The sequence below is a fragment of the Arachis hypogaea genome, chromosome 17 (assembly GCF_003086295.3).
Source record: "Arachis hypogaea cultivar Tifrunner chromosome 17, arahy.Tifrunner.gnm2.J5K5, whole genome shotgun sequence".
NCBI classification, from domain to species: domain Eukaryota; kingdom Viridiplantae; phylum Streptophyta; class Magnoliopsida; order Fabales; family Fabaceae; genus Arachis; species Arachis hypogaea.
Window position 1 is genome coordinate 103,720,297 of NC_092052.1, and position 27,004 is coordinate 103,747,300.

A 27,004-nucleotide genomic window follows, 5' to 3' on the forward strand; every position below is an offset into this window, starting at 1 on the left:
AAGCATAAAAGAAGGGGCGATTGTCAACAACTCAAGTCGAGAAGCAGACTCTCTCGTCAGAAGAAGGAGGAACAAGCTCATAGTTCTTCTCATCACCAGAATTACTACAGACACTATGAAACTGCCTAAGCTGAGCACAAAACTCAGAATCAACCAGCGAGACACACATGAGAACCATGGAGTCCACCCAATCGGCCATACCCGCAGGGACCTGGGAAGGCATCTCTACAACGTTATTTCGGGAAGACATGAGGTCAACTAAATCCTACAAAAAGAAAAGAAGAATGGATTACTTAAAAAATATCTCGGACAGGGGGCAAAACATCTCGACGGGTGGATAAACAAAAAAGGGAAAACCCCAAGACTCATGACAAAAAGTCTTGGGGCATCCCTTGGAGGCAGTAAATAAGCAAGGTCTTTTAAGTTATTTATACAGCCTATATCTCAGCACTCATCAAAAACAAAATTTTCAAAGTGAAATTTTCAAGTTGCAACAAAGGAAGCAAAGATGCAAGAGGTCCACCTTCCTACAGTTTATCAGCGGAAAGCACTATTTATACAGTTTATCAGAAATTCCAAATTAGGGCAAGCGGAAAAATAGCAAAGGTGCAAACTTTTTTCAGAATCAAACAAAGTCATCATTCCAAACCTACAAATACAAAGCATTCGCAAACATGCAAAGTTCTACAAGTATCAAGCAACAAATAAAGAAACTACAAGACACGCAGTGATCAGCAAAAAGACAGAAAAATCCAAACTTTCTCAAAACAAACACAAAATGACGTAGAGGAAGGAAGGAAGAAGAGTCAAACCTGTGAAATGAGAAGAAAACTGCGAAAAAAGGTAAGGAAGCGGAAGGCAAAAGCCAGAATCACCCTTTCTCCCACGAAAAAGCAAAGTGACACAGCAAACATCGCTAGGCTAAAACGTGAAACTGCAAAATCCAGGTAGAAGCTTCAGAAAAATCAAAAAGTTGAAAGCGAGAGAATGAAAGAAGAAATATGAAGAAGTTACGAAAAGGGCGAAGGAGAGAAACCGATTCTTGAGAGCAAAATTCAAAAAATAGAGAAGTTAGGGGAAACGGGGCAATTAAATGCCAATTAAATGCGGATATTAAAACCGCTTGCATTCCTAAAAAAAAACATTGATATAAAAGCGCGCGCTTTTAGAGGAAAAACGTTCTACATTCAAAAGCTTCTACAAAGGAATCGACAAAATGCTTGAAGTCCGGCTTCACTAGAGAAGGACTGAAGTCAAGAACTCGACCTCAAAAAGAAGACCGAGCTCAAGCAGGGGCACTGTTCATACTCTGGGTCGAACTGTCCGACTCGGGATGATTGGTGGCAAAGCAACCGACCTCTTCAGGTCCGACTATCCGACCTCTTCTTAAAGAGATCGGCCAAATCGACAGGAAAGCCCAGTAAAGGGCCCAAATAGAGGAACACGACCCAAATCCAAAGGCAGTCCAAGCCTACAGAGATAAAGGCGGTTCCCTTAAAGATAAGCTGACTTCACTCAAGATAAAGATAAGATAAGATAACTAACTTATCTTATCAGAAAGGTCAGCCCACGCTACTATAAATACACTGGAGCACCCAGGTATAACTCATACTCTGATTCTACTAAAAACCTGTTTAATACCCATGCTAACTTAAGCATCGGAGTCTCTTGCAGGTACCCCCACCCTCTGGTGGCCAAGGATCAGCAGTGCAGCAAGTCCAACAAGTCGGACACAACAGCTCCGGCCGCCACCAGCCAGCTGGACACGTCATCTCCGACCAGTACCGAAGATCTCATCTGAGATCGACCTCCAGTTTCAGGTAACCCTCAGAACAGTAACCAAGTTTTAAAAAGGGGGAATTTACGTTTAAGGAAAAGTGGCTTATGAACCTGAAATGATTTGAGGAATGGGGATTTTAAAGCCAAGACTGGAAAGAATTGATTTTTGACTTCAAAGTAAAGTGGTTTGAGAAAAAGTAATTTATGACTTGAATGATGATTTTATGAGTTTTATGATGTTGGATGGTGGAAGTGCTCTTATGTTATGAGCCAGAATGGCTGTATATGATAATGAATTATGGCTGATTGTGGAATATGAAGCCAGAATGGCTGTATATGATAATCAATTATGGCTGATTGTGAAATATGTTATGAGCCGGATGGCTAAGTATGAATATGGATGATTATTGAGTTGAAAAAGTGATTTTTGCACTTCCAATTATCCGAGATACGAGTTTCCCTGGGTAAGAGCAGTGGCTAGCCACCACGTGCTCCAGGTTGAGACTCGATACTCTGCTGACCCTATGTCGTAAGTGTGGCTAGACACTGTGAAAGTTCCAGATGAGCTTGCCCCCGTGGATAAACACCAGTGTGGGTGTTGTGTGATTATAATTATGATTGTGAATAACTCGAGTTGGGGATGCACGACAGAGGGACAATCCAATGGTTAGCTACCAGGACTTGTCCGGTTGGCTTTATAACCGACAGATGAGACTCATCAGCCACTAGGACAAGCATTCATCATATGCATCTATGTGACATTGTTTAGGTGTGCATATTGTACTTAGTTTGCCTATGTGATTAATTGTGTTTAACTATTAATTGTTCTACTTGATATAACTGCTTGTTTGTGCTTGAGCTTTCCTACTTATGTTTGCGACAGAAACTCTGTTGGATTGTGATGGATTGGTTGTGGATTGAATTGTTTGGGCCTAGGTCCATGACTGATTATGAGATGGGTCGAAGGCCGTGTTTGGTTTGTGTTTTTGGCTTAGAAAAGTATGAAAAACTAAACTGGTTCAATATAGACTTAATGAACCTATACTTGGAGCAGGTTGGTCATTCATGCGGTTAGGAAAAACCTTTTGAAAGGCTTTTGAATTTTTATGAAATAAACAGTTTCCTCTTTCAGAAAAAATTTCAGATTTTTAATAGTAAACCTTTACTTTTGAAAAGATGCATAAGGTAGTTATTAATCACTGTAACGGTTTTATTTCCACATATCCTATTATAGTAATTCTGCAACCCTATAGTCAGAACCCTTTCGAGGACGATGTTCTCACTCCCCTACAGGTGTTTCCTTTCAGGATATGGACGAGAAAGTCACGAAGAGTTTACCTAGTTATTATTGTCGTGATGTTTTGTATTGCTTTGATTATTATTTATTATTCCCCTGCCTTTATCTGTATACATTCTGTAAGAGGGGATAGGAATTGTATTAGTTAATGCTTGTAAAATTATTAATATATATATATATATATATATATGTATGTATTCTTTGTAAGTATTGATATTAGTATAGATGTATATTATGAAAATTTTGATTTAAGTTTTAAACAGGCTCGTATTTTAGTATTAAATATTTTAAGAGTTGTCGTAATACCCGAGCTATCAGAGTGGCGCAGTCGGAAGCGTGACATTTTAATAGTTAGGGTGTTACAATTTCCATTCTCATTCAATAATCCCTTTGAATTATTTGGGAAGAGTTGTCGTAATACCCAAGCTATCAGAGTGGCGCAGCCGGAAGCGTGACATTTTAATAGTTAGGGTGTTACAATTTCCATTCTCATTCAATAATCCCTTTGAATTATTTGGGCTGAATCTAGGAATTTATAATGTTTTTTGCATTCAAAATCATGTTCTGCTATATATGATTGATGTCAAATTTTATGAAGCACTCAAATAATTATATCCAATGTAGACCCATTCAATCCAATATTAAAAACTGATGAATCTATTTTTTTGTGTGTATATTCAACAAATCCATTAAGTTTACATAAAGTGAATTGCTGGTTGCATGATGGTTGTGTGAATCATTATCAAGGAATGGGTTTTTTACCTAATCTATTCTATGAGTGGTGATGTGATCGATAGAAATTGATGTATAGCTTCTTGGTCATTTATTTATATTTTGATTTCAACTCAATTGCATTTCATTTTTTTATTGTTTATGTAAAAATTTTATATTTCAGCTATTGCATAGACATGCAGCTCTTTGCCCTAAATTTAAGAGGTTCATTGAGAAAAGAATGGGCTTTGTCACACTAAGATGGAATCACGGTACTTTTTGTCTAACTAAGGAATTCCCTCCTTCAAAGAGAAATACGTGGAATAGGTTATCTTCCCTTGAAAATTTCTTCTGCACACTGATAAACCCCATATTTAGGGTTTATCTTGTGCTTGATTTAGGAGATTTTATCACCTTTTACTCACATTTATTCAATGAAATAGCATGGTTTCATGATTGTCTCCTAATTTGTGCTTATGTGTGAAGACATGCTTTCTAGGTCCTTAATTGTTGATTTTAATTCACCTTTGATTCCACTAGATGCCTTAATTTGTTTGTTAAGTAATTTCAGGTTGAAAAGGCTAGGAATGGATCAAAGGAGTGAAGACGAAAGCATGTAAAGTGGAGAACACATGAAAAAGCCAAAGATTTGGATATCTTCATCCACGCGCACGCGTGGATTGCGAAAACCTCAAGGGACGCGCACGCGTGCTGTACGCGTACGCATCGGTGACCACACGTGATTTTTAAATAGAAAACATGCCCAGCGATTTCTGAGAGCTGTGGGGCCCAGTTTACAACCAACTTTGGCACCAAAATGCATATAAGGACCAAGGATTGAAGGGGAATGTATCATTATTCACATCTTTTGCTCATTCACACTCGTTAGGATTAGTTTAGAGTTAGTTTTAGAGAGAGAAGCTCTCACTTCTCTCTAGGATTAGGATTAGGATTAGATTTAGTTCTTAGATATAGGTTTCAATTCATGCCTTCTTCTACTTCTACTCTTCAATTCCTTGTTGTTACATTCACCATTCTTCTATTCTTTTGTTGTAATTTCCTTTATGTTGTTTCTATGCTTTATTGTAGATCTACTCTTGCTTCTTCTACTTTTCTTTCAATTCAATTTGAGGTAATTCACAATAATTGAGTTTATTTTGCTTGTTGTTGTTAATTCTTTGCAATAATTGTTGTTAGGTTTCATTCTAGTTATCAATTTACTATGATTTTCTTTTGTGTCTTCCAAGTGTTTGATGAAATGCTTGATTGGATTTTAGTATAGATTTTATTCCTCTTGGCCTAGGTAGAGTAATTAGTGACGCTTGAGTTATCTAATTCCTTTGTTGATTGATAATTAGAAGTTGCTAATTGATTCGGATACCACTAAAGCTAGTCTTTCCCTCGGGAGTTGGCTAGGACTTGTGGAATCAAGTTAGTTCATCCACTTGACTTTCCTCCATGGTTAGCGGTTAACTAAGTGGTAGCAATGGACAATTTGTGGTCACAATTGAGGAGGATAACTAGGATAGGACTTCTAGTTCTCATATCTTGCCAAGAGCTTTGTTAGTTGTTAGTTTATTTTCTTTGCCATTTATATTTCTTGTCTAAAACCTCAAAAACCCCAAACATACCTCATAACCAATAACAAGACACTTTATCGCAATTCCTAGGGAGAACGACCCGAGGTTCAATACTTCGGTTTATAAATTTAGGGGTTTGTTTTAGTGACAAACATCAATACTTCGGTTTGTTCTATACTTGCAACGAGAATTTATTGTGAATTCTAAACCATCAATAATTCCATTCATCACACATAATGATGTTCTGCCATATATTCTTCACTGAAAATGTAGGAATCCCTATGAAGGTATGGGGTTTCTATGTAATCTATTTGGTGAGTGGTGATGTTATTGATAGGAATTGATTGATAGCTTCTTGGTCATTTATTTTCATTTTGATGAAACCTTAGGTTAGTCAACTCAATTGCATTTCAATTTTTTATTGGTTATGCAAAAACTGCTGTATATTTCACCTCTTGCATAGAACTAGAGCTGTTTGTCATGAATTTGTGTGCTTCATTGAGAAAGGAATGGGCTTGTGCCACTAAAATGGCTTCACGGTACTGTTTGTCTAACTAGCAAACTTCTTCATCCAAAGAGAAATCTATCGAGCAGGTTTATCTTCCCTTGAAAATGTCTTCTGCACACATAATTGATGACATGTCACCATGTCATGTTTTTCTATGCTTATTCATACAAGAAATTGATGATTTCTGCTTGAATAATGAATGCTTTTGTACTTAAATGGTATATTTCCTTGATCTTTTGATTTTATAAATTTTGTAGGAAATAAGAAGAAAAAGAAGCAAAAAATACAAAATAAGCTAACAAGGAGAAAAAAAGAGCTTTGTGACACACTTTGAAGTTGGAGCACACTTTGGAGCCTTAGGCCACGCTTTTAAAAAGCGTGGCCCATGATCAAATTAAAGGAGATTTGCAATCAGCACACAAAGCTCCGCTCTTGCCAAGAGCAGAGCGCTATAAGAGTTCAAAATGAGCTTGGAAGCAAAATTTTCGCTAAGTTAAAATCTGGGCGCTCACAGCATGACCATGCCTCCTTCAAAGGGCTATAACTTGAGCTACAGATGTCCGATTGATGTGCTTCCAGTTGCGTTAGAAAGCTAACATTCAGAGATTTCCAACAATGTATGGAAATCCATATTTGGCATGGAATTGAGGCACGAGTGAAATGCATCTTTAAGGACCAAAAACAAGTAAAAATTGACCAAAGTGCAACCACCAGGATTCGAAGAGGGAGACCAAGGGAAGCCCATCAAAGTAGCGCTCACTTGGATAGCGCTCCGCTCTTGTGGAGAGCATTGTCGTGCTCTCTTCAAGAAAATGCAAGGAAATATGCTCCCCAAATGCTTCCACCAAGGCTTGAACACGGATACCTCACTAAAGAAGCAAGGATGCTACGCTCTTGGGGAGAGCGGAGCGCTACTCCCTTGTTTTGCCAAGCATTGTCACGCACCAAAATTGACATGGCCAGGGACACAAATTGAATGCTGTGCTCTTGTGGAGAGCGGAGCATTACCCTGGGAGGTGTCCCACACCAAACCAACTTGAACCAAGCTTGACCCATGCTTCAAACCAATTAAACCAAGGCCAACCAAATCCATCTCTCTTCAAATCCAAAGCAAGCAAAGCCCACATCATCACTCAAAGGCACAAGAATAAGCTAGAATTAGGATTTTCATTTAATTTGTTTTCATTTCAATTTCATTTTATTTTGTAAAAAAGCCTATATAAAGGCATCATTCTCATTTTCAAAGAGGAGCTGCATCATAGAGAATAGGAGGCTGGCTCTGCTAGAGCATTAGAAAGTAGAATAGAGAGCTCCCTCTCTTAGTTTTCCTTTTTGAATTTGAATTTTGGATTGAGAGTGAAGGAATTCTGTTTCATTCTTGATCTGAAGCTTCTCTTTGTTCTTCTCCTGCATAATCTTAGTGAATTGAGAATTAAACCTGAGTTTTCATTTACTGCTTCATCTTTCTTTCTTCTGCAATATTGTTTTCTGCTGGATCAAGGAAGGGGTTGAGATCTAGACTTGTTTCTAGTCTCATTGATCCCCTGAGATCTTTACTTTATTTTTTGCATTTTGCAATTAAGTTGAGATATCTTGCTGTTTTGAATTTTTCAAGCAATTTCCCTTTCCTGTTTAGATCTGTTGCATGTTATTGCATCTTCTACTCCTCTGATTGATTGCACTTTACATTTTCTTGTTGAAGTTTTAATTCCCAGCACCCAATTCCTTTTACTTTTCATGCAATTTAATTATTCTGCAGTTGATCTAAGTGCTGCTTATTGCTTTTCTTTAATTTCCAGCACCCACTCCCCTTTACATTTAATGCAATTTACATTTCTTGCAATTTAAGTTTCATCTATTTTACTTTCTTGTTCTTTAATTTACTTGTAATTTTACTTTCTGCATTTTTTAAATTCCTTGCAATTTACTTTCTGCTGCATCAATTATCACTCACCAATGTTAGCTTGACTAAACTAATCACCCACTAAAGTTGCTTGATCCATCAATCCCTGTGGGATCGACCTCACTCTAAGTGAGTTTTACTACTTGATGCGACCCGGTACACTTGCCGGTGAGTTTTAGGTGTTTTGGAATTCGTTTTCCAAAATACACCATCAAGTTTTTGGCGCCGTTGCCGGGGATTGATTAGATCAACAATGATTAAGTGGGTGAGAAGTCTAGATCAGGCATTTTTTTGTTTTTGTTCTCTGTTCTAAATTGAAATCAAGGTGTTTGAGTTATTGCCTCACTCAGAAGTTCTTTTCTGATACATGAACTTCAATTTTCATTGGTGTTGTGTTTTACAAAATTCAAATGGAGTTCAACTCATCTTGTGATCAAAAAAATTTTTTGGGATATCACCCACCATCATAAATCTCTAATGGTGGCTGGGAATATCACCAAGAATTTACAGATTCTAAGCACTCCAATCCATGGAGATGTGCTTCAGAGCCACAAGATGAACAAGATAGTCATATGGGATATTTTTCACCACCACAAAATGATTCAAGTCATTATTCTAATGGTGGCTGGGAATGTCACCAAGAATTGAAAGAATATGAACATTTTCCAGAGTCACAAAGTGACTCATACTGTGAAGGCACGTACACAAATGATGGCTGGGAAGGAAATGTAATGATCCACATTCTAATTATTCAAGGACATTATCACTTGATCGTGCTGCCAGAGCATACTTGGAAAATTCTTCATCACTTGACTATGCCTCAACACAAAATCCATCCCAAGACTCACAACCAACACAAACTTCCACGAGCCAAAGACTCTCAATGCTTGAGTCCAGGTTCAACAGACTTGTGGAGAAACAACAACAATCCTGGAGAGAACAAGAAATCCTTTCTCAGGAGACGGATGAGAAATTGGAGGACACAGAGAAACGCTTAGAACTACTAAGCAAGGAAAATGAAGACCAATTGATGGATGTGAAGGATAAAGTGGAAGAACAAGATGAGGAGGCTACTGCATCAAGTGAACTTTCAATGAAGAATGAGGTGGTCGAAAATGAAACTGCACTTGAGGTGACAAAGGAACATGAACATTCACAACCCTCACAAACTTCCCTTGAATCTGTGATCGAAAAATATGAAGAGGAGATGAAGAAATCTTGGGAAGAACAACAAACTTCCTCCATAAAAGAACTATTAAGTCAAATATTGAGTGCAAAGAAAGGAGTGGAGGAACAAAAAAGTGAGGAAATCATTCAAGAAAATTCACACTCAAGTGGGGCAGAGAAGTACATGAAGGAAGAGCTCATTGAGCCACCAATTCAAAAGGCTCAGGATGAAGACAAAACTCCAATAATCACATAGCAACTAAGTTTTGAATCCAAAGGAGTGAAGGCAACTAGAAAGAGCACCAACCCTGTCCCTGATCCAGCAAGCAAGATCAATCAAGCCATTTGCAAAAGGAAGCTTGCTGAGGAAAGGCCAAGACAAGGGACAGTAGCTGAATCTTCTCCCCCCTTAAGGTCATTCCTCTTAACAAACTGGAAGAAGAGGAAGAAAGTGAAGAACAACATGTCAAGCTAATGACACTAAAAGAGCACTTGTTGGGAGGTAACCCAACCGTAGGTAACATTTCTTTTCTGCTTTGTTTTCTTTCTGTGCTTTGTTTAAATTCAATAAATTGGCATATAATTACATTCTAAGTTTGGTGTTGCCATACAACAAACTGTTTTCCATCTTCATGGATGATTGCATCAAATCAAAAATGAAAGTGTCACACTAAGATTCTAAGTTTGGTGTGCCACTTAATTCTCTATGCAAAAAACCCAGCAACACCACTTGTCTGCATAACCATAATGCCTTTGTAGTGTTAATTCTCTTTTGGTTTGACATTTTGTTATTCTGTTTACTTTAGTTAATTCTTTGTTTTTAATGCTCTCACTTATTTTTTCTCTTAACTGTTTTTGTTAATACATCACCAAGAGATCCTTATTCATGACAGATTCTTGGCTTGGTGATTGTATTTAACATATAACAGTTCCCTTTCATTTAGTCTTGTTTCAAATAAAATTGACATGTGATTGCATTCTAAGTTTGGTGTTGCTATGCAACAAAAAAAAATTTGGTTCCCATATCCACTAGATACTTGCATCAATTCCAAGTGAAAGTGTCACACTAAGTTTGGTGTGCCACTTATTCTTTATGTAAAGTATTGTGCACACCTTCTTATGCTTACAATCACAATGTTTCTGTTTCTCTGTGCCTTGATAGTTATTCTTCATTTTTGCTTGCTCAAACACATGTACTACTAACATTTCATTGTGTGAGACACTCATGATCCATCTTAGCCCCATAACCATTGTTCTAATTGTTGCTTGAGGATGAGCAAGCATTCTGAGTTTGGCAAGGGAAAGAGGAAGAATAGAGGAAAAAGGACAACAATAATGAAGATGAACTACAAGGTTGTAGAGTTCCTTTTCTCCTCATTTGTTTCCAGCACTTAAATTGCATGATTGTCTTCATCTTTTCTGTTTACATGTGTGTATGAATAAAGCATAGCTTGAATCTTGATTTGTAACATGTTGCAGTGGCATTATGACTACCAACTTGAGTTTTGTGAGTTCAAAAGCAATAAAGCATCATGATCATAAACAAACAAGGAATTAAAGAAGATTTTAGCATGTGCATATAAGTATTGAAAAGCTAGTATGATTAATTGTTGCTCAATTGCATTGGATTTTATTTAATTGAAGTTTCCATCTAGGACATTTTGTGAAATCTTTTGAAATCATGAAAATCTTGAAGGAAGTAAATGCAAATAAAGCAAGAAAGAAAAAGGGAAAGAATGAGAAAGCTGAAGGCTCTGAGTACCAATGGCAATTTTTTTGTTAAGTACTTGTGGTGTTTATGTATCAAGCCAAATGCTTGAAAACAAAACACTTAGAAGTCAAGGCTAGGCTCAAAGTGCAAAAGCACTCCCTCAAAGCTCAAGGTTCTGAGCATCAATGATTAGAGAGTCAAGAAAAGAAACAAATGAGCTTAATGAAGTCCTCTAATTAAATGCTTATGGTGCTTATGTATCAAGTGGTAATACTTGAAAACAAAGCATTTAGAAGTCGTAGCTTTGTTATCAACTCATGGGGCAAAGCATCCAAAAGGAGAAGCTAATAAGAAAATCAAAAGCTTGTTTCAAGGGAAAATTATAAGGAAAAGATTTCATAAATTGAGCTAGATAGAAGCATCAATCATTTACATTTCTTTTGTGATTGTAGCATGCTTAGAAAAATAGCTTACCATGAACATTGAGTTGCTATTCTTCTTACCTTGGATTGTCAATCTTTATTGCATGATTCTTTTCTTGCTTGAGGACAAGCAAGGTTTAAGTTTGGTGTTGTGATGACATGTCACCATGTCATGTTTTTCTATGCTTATTCATACAAGAAATTGATGATTTGTGCTTGAATAATAAATGCTTTTGTACTTAAATGGTATATTTCCTTGATCTTTTGATTTTATAAATTTTGTAGGAAATAAGAAGAAAAAGAAGCAAAAAGCACAAAATAAGCTATAAAGGAGAAAAAAAGAGCTTTGGGACACACTTTGAAATTGGAGCACACTTTGGAGCCTTAGGCCACGCTTTTAAAAGCGTGGCCCATGACCAAATTAAAGGAGATTTGCAATCAGCACACAAAGCTCCGATCTTGCCAAGAGCAGAGTGCTATAAGAGTTCACAATGAGCTTGGAAGCAAAATAATCGCTAAGTTAAAATATGGGCGCTCACAGCATGACCATGCCTCCTTCAAAGGGCTATAACTTGAGCTACAGATGTCCGATTGATGTGCTTCCAGTTGCTTTGGAAAGCTAACATTCAGAGTTTTCCAACGATTTATGGAAATCCATATTTGGCATGGAATTGAGGCACGACTGAAATGCATCTTTAAGGACCAAAAACAAGTAAAAAGTGACCAAAGTGCAACCACCAGGATTCGAAGAGGGAGACCAAAGGAAGCCCATCAAAGTAGTGCTCACCTGGATAGCGCTCTGCTCTTGTGGAGAGCATTGTCATGCTCTCTTCAAGAAAATGCAAGGAAAATTGCTCCCCAAATGCTTCCACCAAGGCTTGAACACGGATACCTCACTAAAGAAGCAAGGATGCTGCGCTCTTGGGGAGAGCGGAGCGCTACTCTCTTGTTTTGCCAAGCATTGTCACGCACCAAAATTGACACGGCCAAGGACACAAATTGAATGCTGCGCTCTTGTGGAGAGCGGAGCATTGCCCTAGGAGGTGTCCCACACCAAACCAACTTGAACCAAGCTTGACCCATGCTTCAAATCCAAAGCAAGCAAAACCCACATCATTACTCAAAGGCACAAGAACAAGCTAGAATTAGGATTTTCATTAATTTGTTTTCATTTTAATTTCATTTTATTTTGTAAAAAAGCCTATATAAAGGCATCATTCTCATTTTCAAAGAGGAGCTGCATCATAGAGAATAGGAGGCTGGCTCTGCTAGAGCATTAGAAAGTAGAATAGAGAGCTCCCTCTCTTAGTTTTCCTTTTTGAATTTGAATTTTGGATTGAGAGGAAGAAATTCTGTTTCATTCTTGATCTGAAGCTTCTCTTTGTTCTTTTCCTGCATAATCTTAGTGAATTGAGAATTAAACCTGAGTTTTCATTTACTGCTTCATCTTTCTTTCTTCTGCAATATTGTTTTCTGCTGGATCTAGGAAGGGGTTGAGATCTAGACTTGTTTTCTAGTCTCATTGATCCCCTGAGATTTTTACTTTTCTTTTTGGATTTTGCAATTAAGTTAAGATATCTTGCTATTTTGAATTTTTCAAGCAATTTTCCTTTCCTGTTTAGATCTGTTGCATGTTATTGCATCTTCTACTCCTCTGATTGATTGCACTTTACATTTTCTTGTTGAAGTTTTAATTCCCATTACCCAATTTCTTTTACTTTTCATGCAATTTAATTATTCTACAGTTGATCTAAGTGCTGCTTATTGCTTTTTTTTAATTTCCAGCACCCACTCCCCTTTACATTTAATACAATTTACATTTCTTGCAATTTAAGTTTCAGCTATTTTACTTCCTTTTTCTTTAAGTTACTTGCAATTTTACTTTCTGCATCTTTTAAATTCCTTGCAATTTACTTTCTGCTGCATCAATTATCACTAACCAATGTTAGCTTGACTAAACTAATCACCCACTAAAGTTGCTTGATCCATCAATCCCTGTAGGATCGACCTCACTCTAAGTGAGTTTTACTACTTGATGCGACCTGGAACACTTGCCGGTGAGTTTTAGGTGTTTTGGAATTCGTTTTCCAAAATACACCATCAAGTTTTTTCAAAAACTTGATGGGTGTTTTTTATGGAAAAATGAATTTCCAAACACACAAATACTAACCGGCAAGTGTACCAGGTCGCATCAAGTAATAATAACTCACATGAGTGAGGTCGATCCCACAGAGATTGAAGGATTGATCAATTTTAGTTTAGTGGTTGATTTAGTCAAGTGAATCAAGTGTTGATTTGAGTGATTTGTAATTGACAGAAGCTAAATGGCATGAAATGTAAAGGGAGAGGGAAGAATTGCAGTAAATTAAAGAGAACAGAAAGTAAAAGTGCTGAATCTTAAAGAACAAGTAAATTAAATTGCAGAAACTTAAATTGCAAAAAATGTAAATAACTGAATCTTAAAGTGCAAGAAATATAAATTGCTTGAATTATAGAAGGAATTGGAAACTAGGATTTGCAGAAATTAAACAATCACAAGTGAATTGTAACAAATAGAGGAGCAAAAGATGAATTAGATTGAAGTAGATCTCAAACAGAAAAATAAAAATGCTTGAAGAATTAAAACAGAAAGTAAATGTAGCTTGATTGCAGAAGTTAAAGAAAGAAATGGGAGATCTCAGGAGTGGAAGAGACTAGAAAACAGGTCTAGATCTCAAATCCTTCCTTGATCCAACAAGAACAATTACAAAAGAAAATGGAAAAGTAAATTGCAGAAGAAGTAGACAAGTGAAAGCAGTAAACAGAATTTGAAATATAGATCAAAGTTCTTAGAATTATGCAGAAAGATAAAACAAGAGATCTCAAGGTGAGATTGAAACAGAATTTATTCAATTCTCCACCCTAGATCCAAGACAAGAAGTAAAGAGAGCTCAAGTAAGAACAAGGAAGAAGAGAGATCAATTCTCCTTCCAAATTCTCCAAGATCCAAATTCAAAGTAAAAAAAACTCAAAATTACAAAAATAAGAATTCTCAAAGAAGCAAAAAAGTAAAAGTTCCTCACTAAATCAAACTAGCTTCTATTTATACACTTTCTATTCTTGGATTTAAGAATTTCGGTGGGTTTTTTAATTTGGTGAAGATTTGAATTTAATTGGATTTTTAGTTGAATTTTCAGCCCAAGAGAAATTGCTCCCAGTGGAGTGCTCTGCTCTTGTGGGGAGCAGAGCATTGATGCTTGTGTTGGAGCTCTTTGTTGCGTGCCAAGTTGGGGAGCATTCAGGATAGCGCTCCGCTCTTGTGGGGAGCGGAGCATTGTGGCTTGTGTTGGCATGTCTTACGCGCATCAAGTCCTCCTGGTCGTGTCAAGTTGTGTGCTCTAAGCTTCCCTGGCTGTGTCAAGCTTGTGCAAGGAATGAAGAGAGTAGCGCTCTGCTCTCCTTGGGAGCGGAGCATTGGCACTTCCAAGGGAAGGTCCTTGGTTCGATTCTTGCTGGGAGCATTTTGGAAAAATTCCTTGAAGAGTAGCGCTCCTTTTGGGTCCTCCATGTCCTGGGTTCGAACCTTGGGTGAGCCACATTGGTGCCAAATTTCCTTGGCCCAATTCCCTTGCAAAGTGGTGAGAGTAGCGCTCAGTTATGTATGAGAGCGCAGCGCTACTTGTTGTTTGAGTGAGGCTCCCAGTTCGATTCCCAGTGAATGCATTTTGTGGAGCCAATTTTCTTTATGCCTAGCAATATAAAGTAGCGCTCAGTTATGTAAAGCAACTGAGCGCCCTTGCCCCCTTGGAGTAGCGCCTTCTTGTTATCCCTCAGGTTCAAGGTTAAAGTCTTGGGGGATGCATTTTGGCCAATTTTGGCTTATTTTCCTTTGTGAGTAGCGCCTCTTCCTCCTTCTTGGTCATGGGTTCGAACCTTGTAGCCTTCATTATCAAACATTGCTCATCTTCCTCCCTCTTGGTCATGGGTTCGAACCTTGTAGCCTTTATTATCAAACATTGCTCCTTGCATTTATTTTGTATGAAGCACGATAATGCTCTTGGCAAGAGGGGAGCATCATGCTTCTCCCCTTTCTTTCTTGGTTCATTATTGTGCTACGCTCTCAAGGAGAGCGTAGCATCCAAGCCTTGCTTCCTTGTGGCTTTCCTCCTTCAATGTGCCACACTTCATTGTTTCTTTTGCCACACTTTTCTCTTCCTTGGGCCACGCTTCTTAGGCTACGCTTTCTTGTTTTCTTCTTTTCTTCACCTACAAATAATTAAAACAACCAATCAAAGTATCACCAAATTCACAAGGTTTATAAATCATTCAAAAACCAATTAAATTTAGCTTAAACCTCATAATTTAGTATCAATTAAAGGGTGGTTGATTGATTCAACAAAAACCATGAAATTCCACTCCAAACCACTTACTTACAATGCAAGAAAGTGCATAAAACCTAATGAAACAAGTGAAAAATGCTTGAAAAGTTAGCATAAGATGACTTGTCATCACAATACCAAACTTAAAACTTGCTTGTCCCCAAGCAAGGACTAATCATAAGAGAAAATAAAATGAAATAGAGAAGTATGTATTTTCTTATTTAGCATATAGTTGAACTTGGTTCATGGGGTTTTATGCAGATCAATGGTAGCTCATTTATTACTTGCTGCTATATAAGAAATATTTCCTTAAAGGTTCACTAAGGTTGCTGCTATAATGCTTTACTTTTTGCTCACTTCCCTTGCTCATTTTTCTTTCCTTATTTTGCTTAAAGAGCTTATTATTCATTGAAGGCTTGGTGGCAAATGTTGCAGTAGCCTTTGGCTTAGTTTTGCTCAACATTCCTTCACCACAGACATATGGCTCACCTTTTTCTTCCTAGGATCATTGATGCCCAGCATCTCTTTGGATAACTAAGTATTTTGTAGCTAGGTTGCTCTTTATTGTGGACTTTCAGTTGGCAATCCCAAATCAGTTGATCTAAGTGGCCAAGTTTTGAAATACTCCTTAGAACTTACTTGTCCAAGCATATCCTTAGTACAAAAACACCACATGCATATGTCCTAGGGTCCAAGCTATTGGTGTCTAGCCTTATTATTTTTTTCTTTGCCAATTCTTAGCTTTTCTTTTTCTTTTTCTTTTTGTTTTGATTTATTCTCAAGGGACTTTCATTGATTGAAAGATTATAGCAGCAAACTAGCTTAGGCTTCAAGGAACATGTCATTATGCAGCATTTATTTTATGAGCTAACAATTGGATCAAACAAATACCACCACTACCTTTCATTCTAACTTTTGCAACATTGAACATTCACTTTTCTAAGTCAAATATCTCTCTTTTATTCAAACAGCAAGGAAACAAAACAAGATTCAAGCAAATGAAGGATGACAGGATTATGCAGACATCATTCTTTAGCAAATACTTCCACTTGCAACTAAATGAACACTTTAGCCAGACATAAAGGAATCCCTGAATGAAAACATTTCACAACAACAAAGATCAAGTGTAAGTACAACCTGTTGGGTTGCAGCTATTCATTCTTCCTTCTGTTGTGTCCCTTTTGAGTCATAATGCAGATTTTCTTCAAATGTTGGCCATTTTCCTGCATGATTCTCAAAAGTTGCTTGCTTCTCAAGCCCTTAAGCAAACGGTTATTATGCATGAATTGAGCATGGCTTGCAAACTTATTTTGGTGTGGGAACACCAAGCTTAATGCCTTGCCAATGTCTCCGATGCAACAAGTTAACCATTTATGAATTCTTTTGTCTTTGCTGAAGGTCATGAAACTAAAGACTAGAAAATAGCAGATTGGTTAAATGGTTTATCTGATTGCTTAGAGCTAGCATTATGCAGAAGGTGAGAATGTGTTTTAAGATGAGATTTTTGGTAGAACACCAAACTTAGAATCCTTCATTCTCCCTTAAACTATTTTGGTGTGCAACACCAAACTTAGCTCCTTGCAATACAGATAAACCACTCAACCTTTTTATTAAATTAGCTATGAAAAGAAAATTACCTTAGGTTGGGTTGCCTCCCAACAAGCGCTTCTTTATTGTCACTAGCTTGACATCTTGTTCTTCGATCATGGAGGCTGAAAAGCATAGTGCCTTTGCTTTTCTCCTCTTACTGTGAACTTCCTTCCGGTCTCCTCTTTGATGATTTCTAGGTGTTCAAGTGAAAGGACCCGGTTCACAGTATAGTACTCAGATAATTGTGGAGACACCTTCATTGGTTGGGTGTTCAACATCACTTTATCCCCTGGTGAGAAGCCTTCAATGGGGATTTTCTTGTTTCTCCACCCTTTTGGCCTCTTTTTCTTCTCTTCTTTCTCAAGAGATAATTCATGCCTTGGTGGTTCTTTATCTGGAGGTTTTGGATCTAGTTCCTCCTTAATTTCTTTGGTCTGTTGCACCATCTCTACTTCTTTCAAGCATGGATTTAGAAGTCTTGGAGTTAACTCATTGAATGCCTCCTTCAAGCTTTGATCCTTGGCCTTATCCTTCATACAATCTTCTTCTTGAGTGGGCTCATGCAGGATTTTAAAAACATGGAATGCTAGGTGCTCATCATGCACTCTTAGCAACAATTCTCCCTTTTCAACATCTATCAATGCTCTACCCGTAGCTAGGAAAGGCTTCCCCAGAATGATGGGAGTGTTAGGGTCCTCCTCCATATCCAGGATGACAAAATCACCTGGGAGAAGAAATTTTCCCACTTTTACCAGCACATTCTCTACAACTCCAAGTGCTTGCTGAATGGATTTATCAGCCATTTGAAGAAGTATTCGTGTGGATTTCAGCTCAATAATTTGGAGTTTCCTCATTAGAGACAAAGGCATCAAATTTATGCTTGCACCAAGATCACAGAATGACTTCTCAATTGTTATGTTTCCTATGGTGCAAGGTATATAAAAACTCCCAGGATCATTTTTCTTCTCTGGCAACTCTCTTTGGAAAATAGCACTACATTCCATTGTCATCTCAACAATTTGTCCTTCTTTTAGGGACTTTTTCTTTGTCAGCACTTACTTCATAAATTTGGCATACACTGGCATCTGTTCAACTGCTTCTAAGAGAGGAATATTGATGCTGAGTGTCTTGAATATGTCCAGGAACTTTGAGTATTGCTTATCCTCATTTTCTTTTTTGAACCTCTGAGGGTAAGGAAGTTTGGGGACATATGGCTTCACCCCTTCCTTCTTCTCTTGTAACTGTGGCTCAAGGATGTTCTTGTCTCTTTTTGAGCTTTTTGCATTCTTGGTCTTTCTATCCTTTTCTCTTCTCTCTTCTATCTCTTCTTGTGGAACTTCTCTGTTGTGTTCTTCCTGATTGATGACTTCTTTTCCTCCAGTCTTCTCACTTCCCACTATGATTGCCTTGCACTCCTCCCACTTTGTAGCTTTTCCTTTGTACCTTGGATGGTCTTGAGTGGCACTAGGGGATGCATTTGATTGCTTCTCACCCATCTCTGCAATTCGTTTAGCCATTTGTTCCATATGCCTCTCAAGATTTCTAATTGAAGCTTCTTGGTTTTTAATTGAAGCTTCTTGGTTTTTGCTTGTTATGGCTTGATCCTTCTGTGCTGCTTCCTGATCTTGTCTTGCCATCTCTTGATTTTTCATGAGTTTCTCCATCATTATCTCTAGACTAGAGATTCTTTGGGAGTCCGGATTTGGTTGTGGTTGTGTAAAATGAGATGGTTGTTGCTGGAAGTTGTTTGAACTATTTGTGGGATTATTTTGTGGGTGGAATGTGGATGTGGAAGGTGGATGATGGTTGTTTTAGGGTTTTCTATATAGATTGTGGGTTATGTTTTACTGGTTGTTGTTCTGGTTGTTTCTTGAGTTGTTTTGGTTTGAATTCCTTTGCCATGGTTGTTGGTTTTGAGTGTGGTTATCTCCCCATCTGAGATTTGGATGGTTCTTCCAGGATGGATTGTAGGTGTCACCATAAACCTCATTTTGGCCTGAACCTTGGTTGTGCACATATTGAGGTTGTTCCTGCTGCTGATCTTCTTGGTTTTCTTCATTTTTCTCCCATGTGGTTGATGGTTGGCTTGTATTCACTGCTGCAACTTGCAAACTATCAATCTTTTTAGCCATCTGCTCAAATTGTTGTTGAATCTGCTACTGTATTATCTTGTTTTGAGCTAGGATAGTGTCCACTCCTTCCAATTCTAACACTCCTTTCCTTTGTGATGGTTGGCGTTGTCTCTGATGGCCAAAGAAATATTGATTGTTTGCTACCATATCAATGAGATTTTGAGCCTCCTCTGCTGTCTTCATCAGTTGCATTGAGCCTCCTACTGAATAGTCAAGGGCCTCTTGAGCTCTCAGTGTCAATCCTTCATAGAAGTTTTGGAGTCTATCCCATTCACTAAACATTTCTGGTGGACACTTCCTAAGTAAAGCTTTGTATCTCTCCCATGCCTCATAGATGGGTTCAGTGTCCATTTGTGTGAATGTTTGCACTTCAGTTTTCAACCTGATGACCCTTTGAGGTGGGTAAAATTTGGCAAGGAACTTACTCACTAGATCATCCCAGTTGTTGATGCTTTCTCTTGGAAATGACTCCAACCATTGAGTAGCTTTGTCCCTCAGGGAAAATGGAAACAACAACAATTTGTAACTGTCAGGATGCACACCATTGGTCTTCACTGTGTCACATATCCTCAGGAAGATGGATAGGTGCTGGTTTGGATCTTCCAAGGGGCCTCCTCCATAAGAACAGTTGTTCTGGACCAAGGTGATGAGTTGGGGCTTCAATTCAAAGTTGTTTGCATTGACATTTGGGGTAAGGATGCTACTCCCATAATGCCTAGGATTAGCAAACGTGTATGAAGCCAATACTCTCCTTTGGGGCTGACCATTGTCGTTGGTCACTCCCACTTGTGGATTTGTTAGATTTTCCTCCATTTCTTGGTTCTCTTCTCAACCTCCAAAGTGTTTCAGGATCAAAAGGTGTGGATTCATCACTTCTTCCTCCTGACATAAACACAGAACCAGGAACCAAAATTAAAAACTCTATTACTAGAGTGAAGTTAGTTAGCTTAAGCAAAAATTCAAACAGTTAGTGTGTTAGTCAAAAATTAAAGAAACAGAAAAGAAAAAGTGCTTAATCTAGACCTCCACTTCATTTAATCATTGTCAATCTAATCAATCCCCGGTAACGGCGCCAAAAACTTGATGGGTGTTTTTGTGGAAAAACGATTTTCCAAACACACAAATACTAACCGGCAAGTGTACCGGGTCGCATCAAGTAATAATAAATCACATGAGTGAGGTCGATCCTACAGGGATTGAAGGATTGAGCAATCTCCATTTAATATTTAGACTTGAATTTATTAAACATGTGTGTCGGTTTTCGTAATCTGGTTTGTTAATCATTATTCTATAGTATATCATTGTTTTTATAATTTTATAGGATGGTCATTACTTCGTTATTGGGACAATTAAGGAAGTTATGGATGAACCTTATTGGTGGTACTACTCATGTGTATGTGGTCATGCCATTGTTGAGCATGAAGATCTCTACCTTTGTGATGCTTGTGGTTCATGTGTTGAACATGTTATGGTCAAGTAAGGTTCATATGTAACTCTATTATGGAATAGATTAACTATCAATCTTTTGGATTTTTTTTAGTTCTTTATTATGCACAACTCTTTGTGTTGTTAAGCAGATTTCTTGGTTTTAGTTGTTATTCTTGGTTGTTAATTGTGTTAGATATGGGATTCGGGTAAAGATTCACGATGGTAGGTCTGCTGTTTTGTTTGTTCACCATAAAAATGTGACAACAAAACTATTTGGAAAACTTGTTCTTAACTATCGTAAATATTAAAAAAAAAACATTCCGTCTTTCTTAACAATTTTGATATTAAAAGTCTTTTTTAATAATTAATTTTTCATAACAGTCCTTTAGTGTAATTTTTTTTTAAAAATATCTAAATAATTTTTATTTTTATCTTCTATTAATTTTTCCCCATCTTTAACAACATGAGAAGTAATCACGAACAAAATATAAAAAATCAAAGGTCACCCACTTTCCCCTCTTCTCCCCCCACAAAAAAATGTCACAAAAGCTAACCAAGTGACCCTCCATCATCTCTCTCTGACATCTCACCTCACTCAACCAAGAAATCCCACCATGCAACTTTTCCAGGGTTAAACCCCATATCCTCCTATAACATACGAAGCTGTCGTCATCTACAGTGGCTTCCGGTGCCTCCGATTCGTCCAACAGGCAAATCTTCGGCAGTTTCTTGGCGGATAGACCTTTTACTTGGGCTCTTGATAGATCGAGACTATATACTTCGTCCAACTAACAAGGGACGTGATGTTTCAGATTGACAAACTCTCGATTTAATATTTAAACTTTTATTTATTAAACATCCGTGTCGGTTTTTGTAATCTGGCTTGTTAATCATTATTCTATAGTATATCATTGTTTTTAAAATTTTACAGGTTGGTCATTACGGCGTTATTGGGACAATTAAGGAAGTTATGGATGAACCAGATTGGATGTACTACCCATGTGTATGTGGTCATGCGGTTGTTGAGCATGAGTATCTCTACCTTTGTGATGCTTGTGGTTTATGTGTTGAACATGTTATGATCAAGTAAGGTTCATATGTGACGCTATTATGGAATAGATTAAGTATCAATCTTTTGGATTTTTGTTAGTTCTTTATTAGGCACAACTCTTTATGTTGTTAAGCAGATTTCTTGGTTTTAGTTGTTATTCTTGGTTGTTAATTGTGTTAGATATGGGATTTGAGTAAAGATTCATGATGGTGGGTCTGCTATTTTGTTTGTTCTCCTTGAAAATACGACAACAAAACTATTTGGAAAAACTTGTTCTTAACCATCATAAATATTAAAAAAAATTTCGTCCTTCTTAACAATTTTGATATTAAAAGTCTTTTTTAATAATTAATTTTTCATAACGGTTCTTTACTGTAATTTTTCTTAAAAGATACCTAAATAATTTTTATTTTTATCTTCTATTAATTTTTCTCATCTTTAACAACATAAGAAGAAATCACCAACAAAATATAAAAAACCAAAGGTCACCCACTTCCCCCTCCTCTCGCCCCACAAAAAAAAGTCGCAAAAGCTAACCTAGTGACCATTCGTCATCTCTCTCTGACGTCTCACCCCACTCGACCACGAAACCTCACCACCTAACTTTTTCAGGGTAAAACCCCATATCCTCCTAAAACATACGAAGTTTTCGTCATCTACAGTGGCTCCCGGCGCCTCCAATTCGTTCAATAGACAAATCTCCAGCAGTTTCTCGGCGGATAGTCCTTTTCCTTGGGCTCTTGACAGATAGAGACTATATACTTCGTCAAACTAACAAGGGACGTGATGTTTTAGAGTAACAAACTCTCCATTTTATATTTAAACTTGAATTTATTAAACATGTGTGTCAGTTTTCATAATCTGTTTTGTTAGTCATTATTCTATAGTATATCATTGTTTTTAAAATTTTACAGGATGGTCATTACTTCGTTATTGGGACAATTAAGGAAGTTATGGATGAACCTGATTGGTGGTACTACTCATGTGTATGTGGTCATGCCATTGTTGAGCATGAAAATCTCTACCTTTGTGATGCTTGTGGTTCGTGTGTTGAACATGTTATGGTCAAGTAAGGTTTATAGGTAACTCTATTATGGAATAGATTAAGTATCAATCTTTTGGATTTTTGTTAGTTCTTTATTATACACAACCCTTTGTGTTGTTAAGCAGATTTCTTGGTTTTAGTTAGTATTCTTGGTTGTTAATTGTGTTAGATATGTGATTCGGATAAAGATTCACGATGGTGGGTCTGCTGTTTTGTTTGTTCTCCCTGAAAATGCGACAACATAACTATTTGAAAAAACTTGTCCTTAACTATCATAAATATTAAAAAAAAATTCGTCCTTCTTAACAATTTTGATATTAAAAGTCTTTTGAATAATTAATTTTTCATAACGGTCCTTTGGTGTAATTATTCTTAAAAGAAATATCTAAATAATTTTTATTTTTATCTTATATTAATTTTTTCCGATCTTTAACAACATGAGAAGCAATCACCAACAAAATATAAAAAACCAAAGGTCACCCACTTCATCCTCCTCTCCCCCCACACAAAAAAAAAAGTCACAAAAGCTAACCTAGTGACCCTCCGTCATCTCTCTCTAACGTCTCACCTCACTTAACCAAGAAACCCCACCACACAACTTTTCCAGGGATAAACCCCATATCCTCCTACAATATACGAAGCTGTCGTCATCTACAGTGGCTCCCGGTGCCTTCGATTCTTCCAACAGACAAATCTTTGACAGTTTCTTGTCGGATAGTCCTTTTCCTTGGGCTCTTGACAGATCGAGATTATATACCTCGTCCAACAAACAAGGGACGTGATGTTTTAGGTTGACAAACTGTCCATTTAATATTTGGACTTGAATTCATTAAATATGTGTGTCGATTTTCGTAATCTGGTTTGTTAATCATTATTCTATAGTATATCATTGTTTTTATAATTTTACATGATGGTCATTACTTCGTTATTGTGACAATTAAGGAAGTTATAGATGAACCAGATTGGTGGTACTACTCATGTGTATGTGGTCATGTCGTTGTTGAGCATGAAGATCTCTACCTTTGTGATGCTTGTGGTTCATATGTTGAACATGTTATGGTCAAGTAAGGTTCATATGTGACTCTATTATGGAATAGATTAAGTATCAATCATTTGGATATTTTTTAGTTCTTTATTATGCACAAATATTTGTGTTGTTAAGCATATTTCATGGTTTTAGTTGTTATTCTTGGTTGTTAATTGGGTTAGATATGGGATTCGGGTAAAGATTCACGATGGTGGGTCTGCTGTTTTATTTGTTCTCCTTGATAATGCGACAACAAAACTAGTTGAAAAAACTTGTTCTTAACTATCATAAATATTAAAAAAGTTAGTCCTTGTTAACAATTTTAAATTTAAAAGTCTTTTTTAATAATTAATTTTTCATAACGGTCTTTTATTGTAATTTTTCTTAAAAAAATATCCAAATAATTTTTATTTATATCTTCTATTAATTTGTCCCTATCTTTAACAACATGAGAAGTAATCACCAACAAAATATAAAAAACCAAAGGTCACCCACTTCCTCCTCATCTCCCGCCACAAAATAAAATGTCACAAAAGCTAACCTAATGACCCTCCGTTATCTCTCTCTGACGTCTCACCTCACTCAACTAAGAAACCCTACCACACAACTTTTCCAGGGATAAACCCCATATCCTCCTACAACATACGAAGCTGTCGTCATCTACAGTGGCTCCTGGTGCCATGATTCGTCCAACAGACAAATCTTCGACAGTTTCTTGTCGGATAGTCCTTTTCCTTGGACATTTGACAGATCGAGATTATATACCTCGTCCAACTATCAAGGGACGTGATGTTTTAGGATGACAAACTCTCTATTTAATATTTAGACTTGAATTTATTAAACATGTGTGTCGGTTTTCGTAATCTGGTTTGTTAATCATTATTCTATAGTATATCATTATTTTTATAATTTTACAGGATGGTCATTACTTCGTTATTGGGACAGTTAAGAAATTTATGGATGAACCTGATTAATGGTACTACTCATGTGTATGTGGTCATGCCATTGTTGAGCATGAAAATCTCTACATTTGTGATGCTTGTGGTTCATGTGTTGAACATATTATGGTCAAGTAAGGTTTATAGGTAACTCTATTATGGAATAGATTAAGTATCAATCTTTTGGATTTTTGTTAGTTCTTTATTATGCACAACTCTTTGTATTGTTAAGCAGATTTCTTGGCTTTAGTTGTTATTCTTGGTTGTTAATTGTGTTAGATATGTGATTCGGGTAAAGATTCATTATGGTGGGTCTACTGTTTTGTTTGTTCTCCTTGAAAATGCGACAACATAACTATTTGGAAAAACTTGTCATTAACTATCATAAATATTAAAAAAAAATCGTCCTTCTTAACAATTTTGATATTAAATGTCTTTTGAATAATTAATTTTTCATAACGGTCCTTTGGTGTAATTATTCTTAAAAGAAATATCTAAATAATTTTTATTTTTATCTTATATTGATTTTTCCCATCTTTAACAACATGAGAAGCAATCACCAACAAAATATAAAAAACCAAAGGTCACCCACTTCCCCCTCCTCTCCCCCCACACACAAAAAAAAAGTAACAAAAGCTAACCTAGTGACCTTCCGTCATCTCTCTCTAACGTCTTACCTCACTTAACCAAAAAACCCCACCACGCAACTTTTCCAGGTATAAATCCGATATCCTCCTACAACATACGAAGCTGTCGTCATCTACAGTGGCTCCCGGTGCCTTCGATTCGTCCAACAGACAAATCTTCGAAAGTTTCTTGTCGGATAGTCATTTTGCTTGGGCTCTTGACAGATCGAGACTATATACTTCGTTCAACAAACAAGGGATGTGATGTTTTAGGTTGACAAACTATCCATTTAATATTTGGCCTTGAATTTATTAAACATATGTGTCGATTTTTGTAATCTGGTTTGTTAATCATTATTCTATAGTATATCATTGTTTTTATAATTTTACAGGATAGTCATTACTTCGTTATTGTGACAATTAAGGAAGTTATGGATGAACCAGATTGGTGGTACTACTCATGTGTATCTGGTCATGCCGTTGTTGAGCATGAAGATCTCTACCTTTGTGATGCTTATGGTTCATGTGTTGATCATGTTATGATCAAGTAAGGTTTATATGTGACTCTATTATGGAATAGATTAAGTATCAATCATTTGGATATTTTTTAGTTCTTTATTATGCACAACTATTTGTGTTGTTAAGCATATTTCATGGTTTTAGTTGTTATTCTTGGTTGTTAATTGTGTTAGATATGGGATTCGGGTAAAGATTCACGATGGTGAGTCTGCTGTTTTGTTTGTTCCCCTTGATAATGCGAGAACAAAACTAGTTGGAAAAACTTGTTGTTAACTATCATAAATATTTAAAAAAGTTAGTCCTTCATAACAATTTTGGTTTTAAAAGTCTTTTTTAATAATTAATTTTTCATAACGGTCTTTTAGTGTAATTTTTCTTTAAAAAAAATATCCAAATAATTTTTATTTTTAACATCTATTAATTTGTCCCAATCTTTAACAACATGAGAAGTAATCACCAACAAAATATAAAAAACCAAAGGTCACCCACTTCCTCCTCTTCTCCCGCCACAAAATAAAATGTCACAAAAGCTAACCTAGTGACCCTCCGTTATCTCTCTCTGACGTCTCACCTCACTCAACTAAGAAACCCTACCACACAACTTTTCCAGGGATAAACCCCATATCCTCCTACAACATACGAAGCTGTCGTCATCTACATGGCTACCGGTGCCATCGATTCGTCCAATAGACAAATCTTCGACAGTTTCTTGTCGGATAGTCCTTTTCCTTGGGCACTTGACAGATCAAAACTATATACCTCATCCAACTAACAAGGGACGTGATGTTTTAGGATGACAAACTCTCCATTTAATATTTAGACTTGAATTTATTAAACATGTGTGTCAGTTTTCGTAATCTGGCTTGTTAATCATTATTCTATAGTATATCATTGTTTTTATAATTTTACAGGATGGTCATTACTTCGTTATTGGGACAATTAAGGAAGTTATGGATGAACCTGATTGGTGGTACTACTCATGTATATGTGGTTATGCCATTGTTGAGCATGAAAATCTCTACCTTTGTGATGCTTGTGGTTCATGTGTTGAACATGTTATGGTCAAGTAAGGTTTATAGGTAACTCTATTATAGATTAGATTAAGTATCAATCTTTTGGATTTTTGTTAGTTCTTTATTATGCACAACTCTTTGTGTTGTTAAGCAGATTACTTGGTTTTAGTTATTATTCTTGGTTGTTAATTGTGTTAGA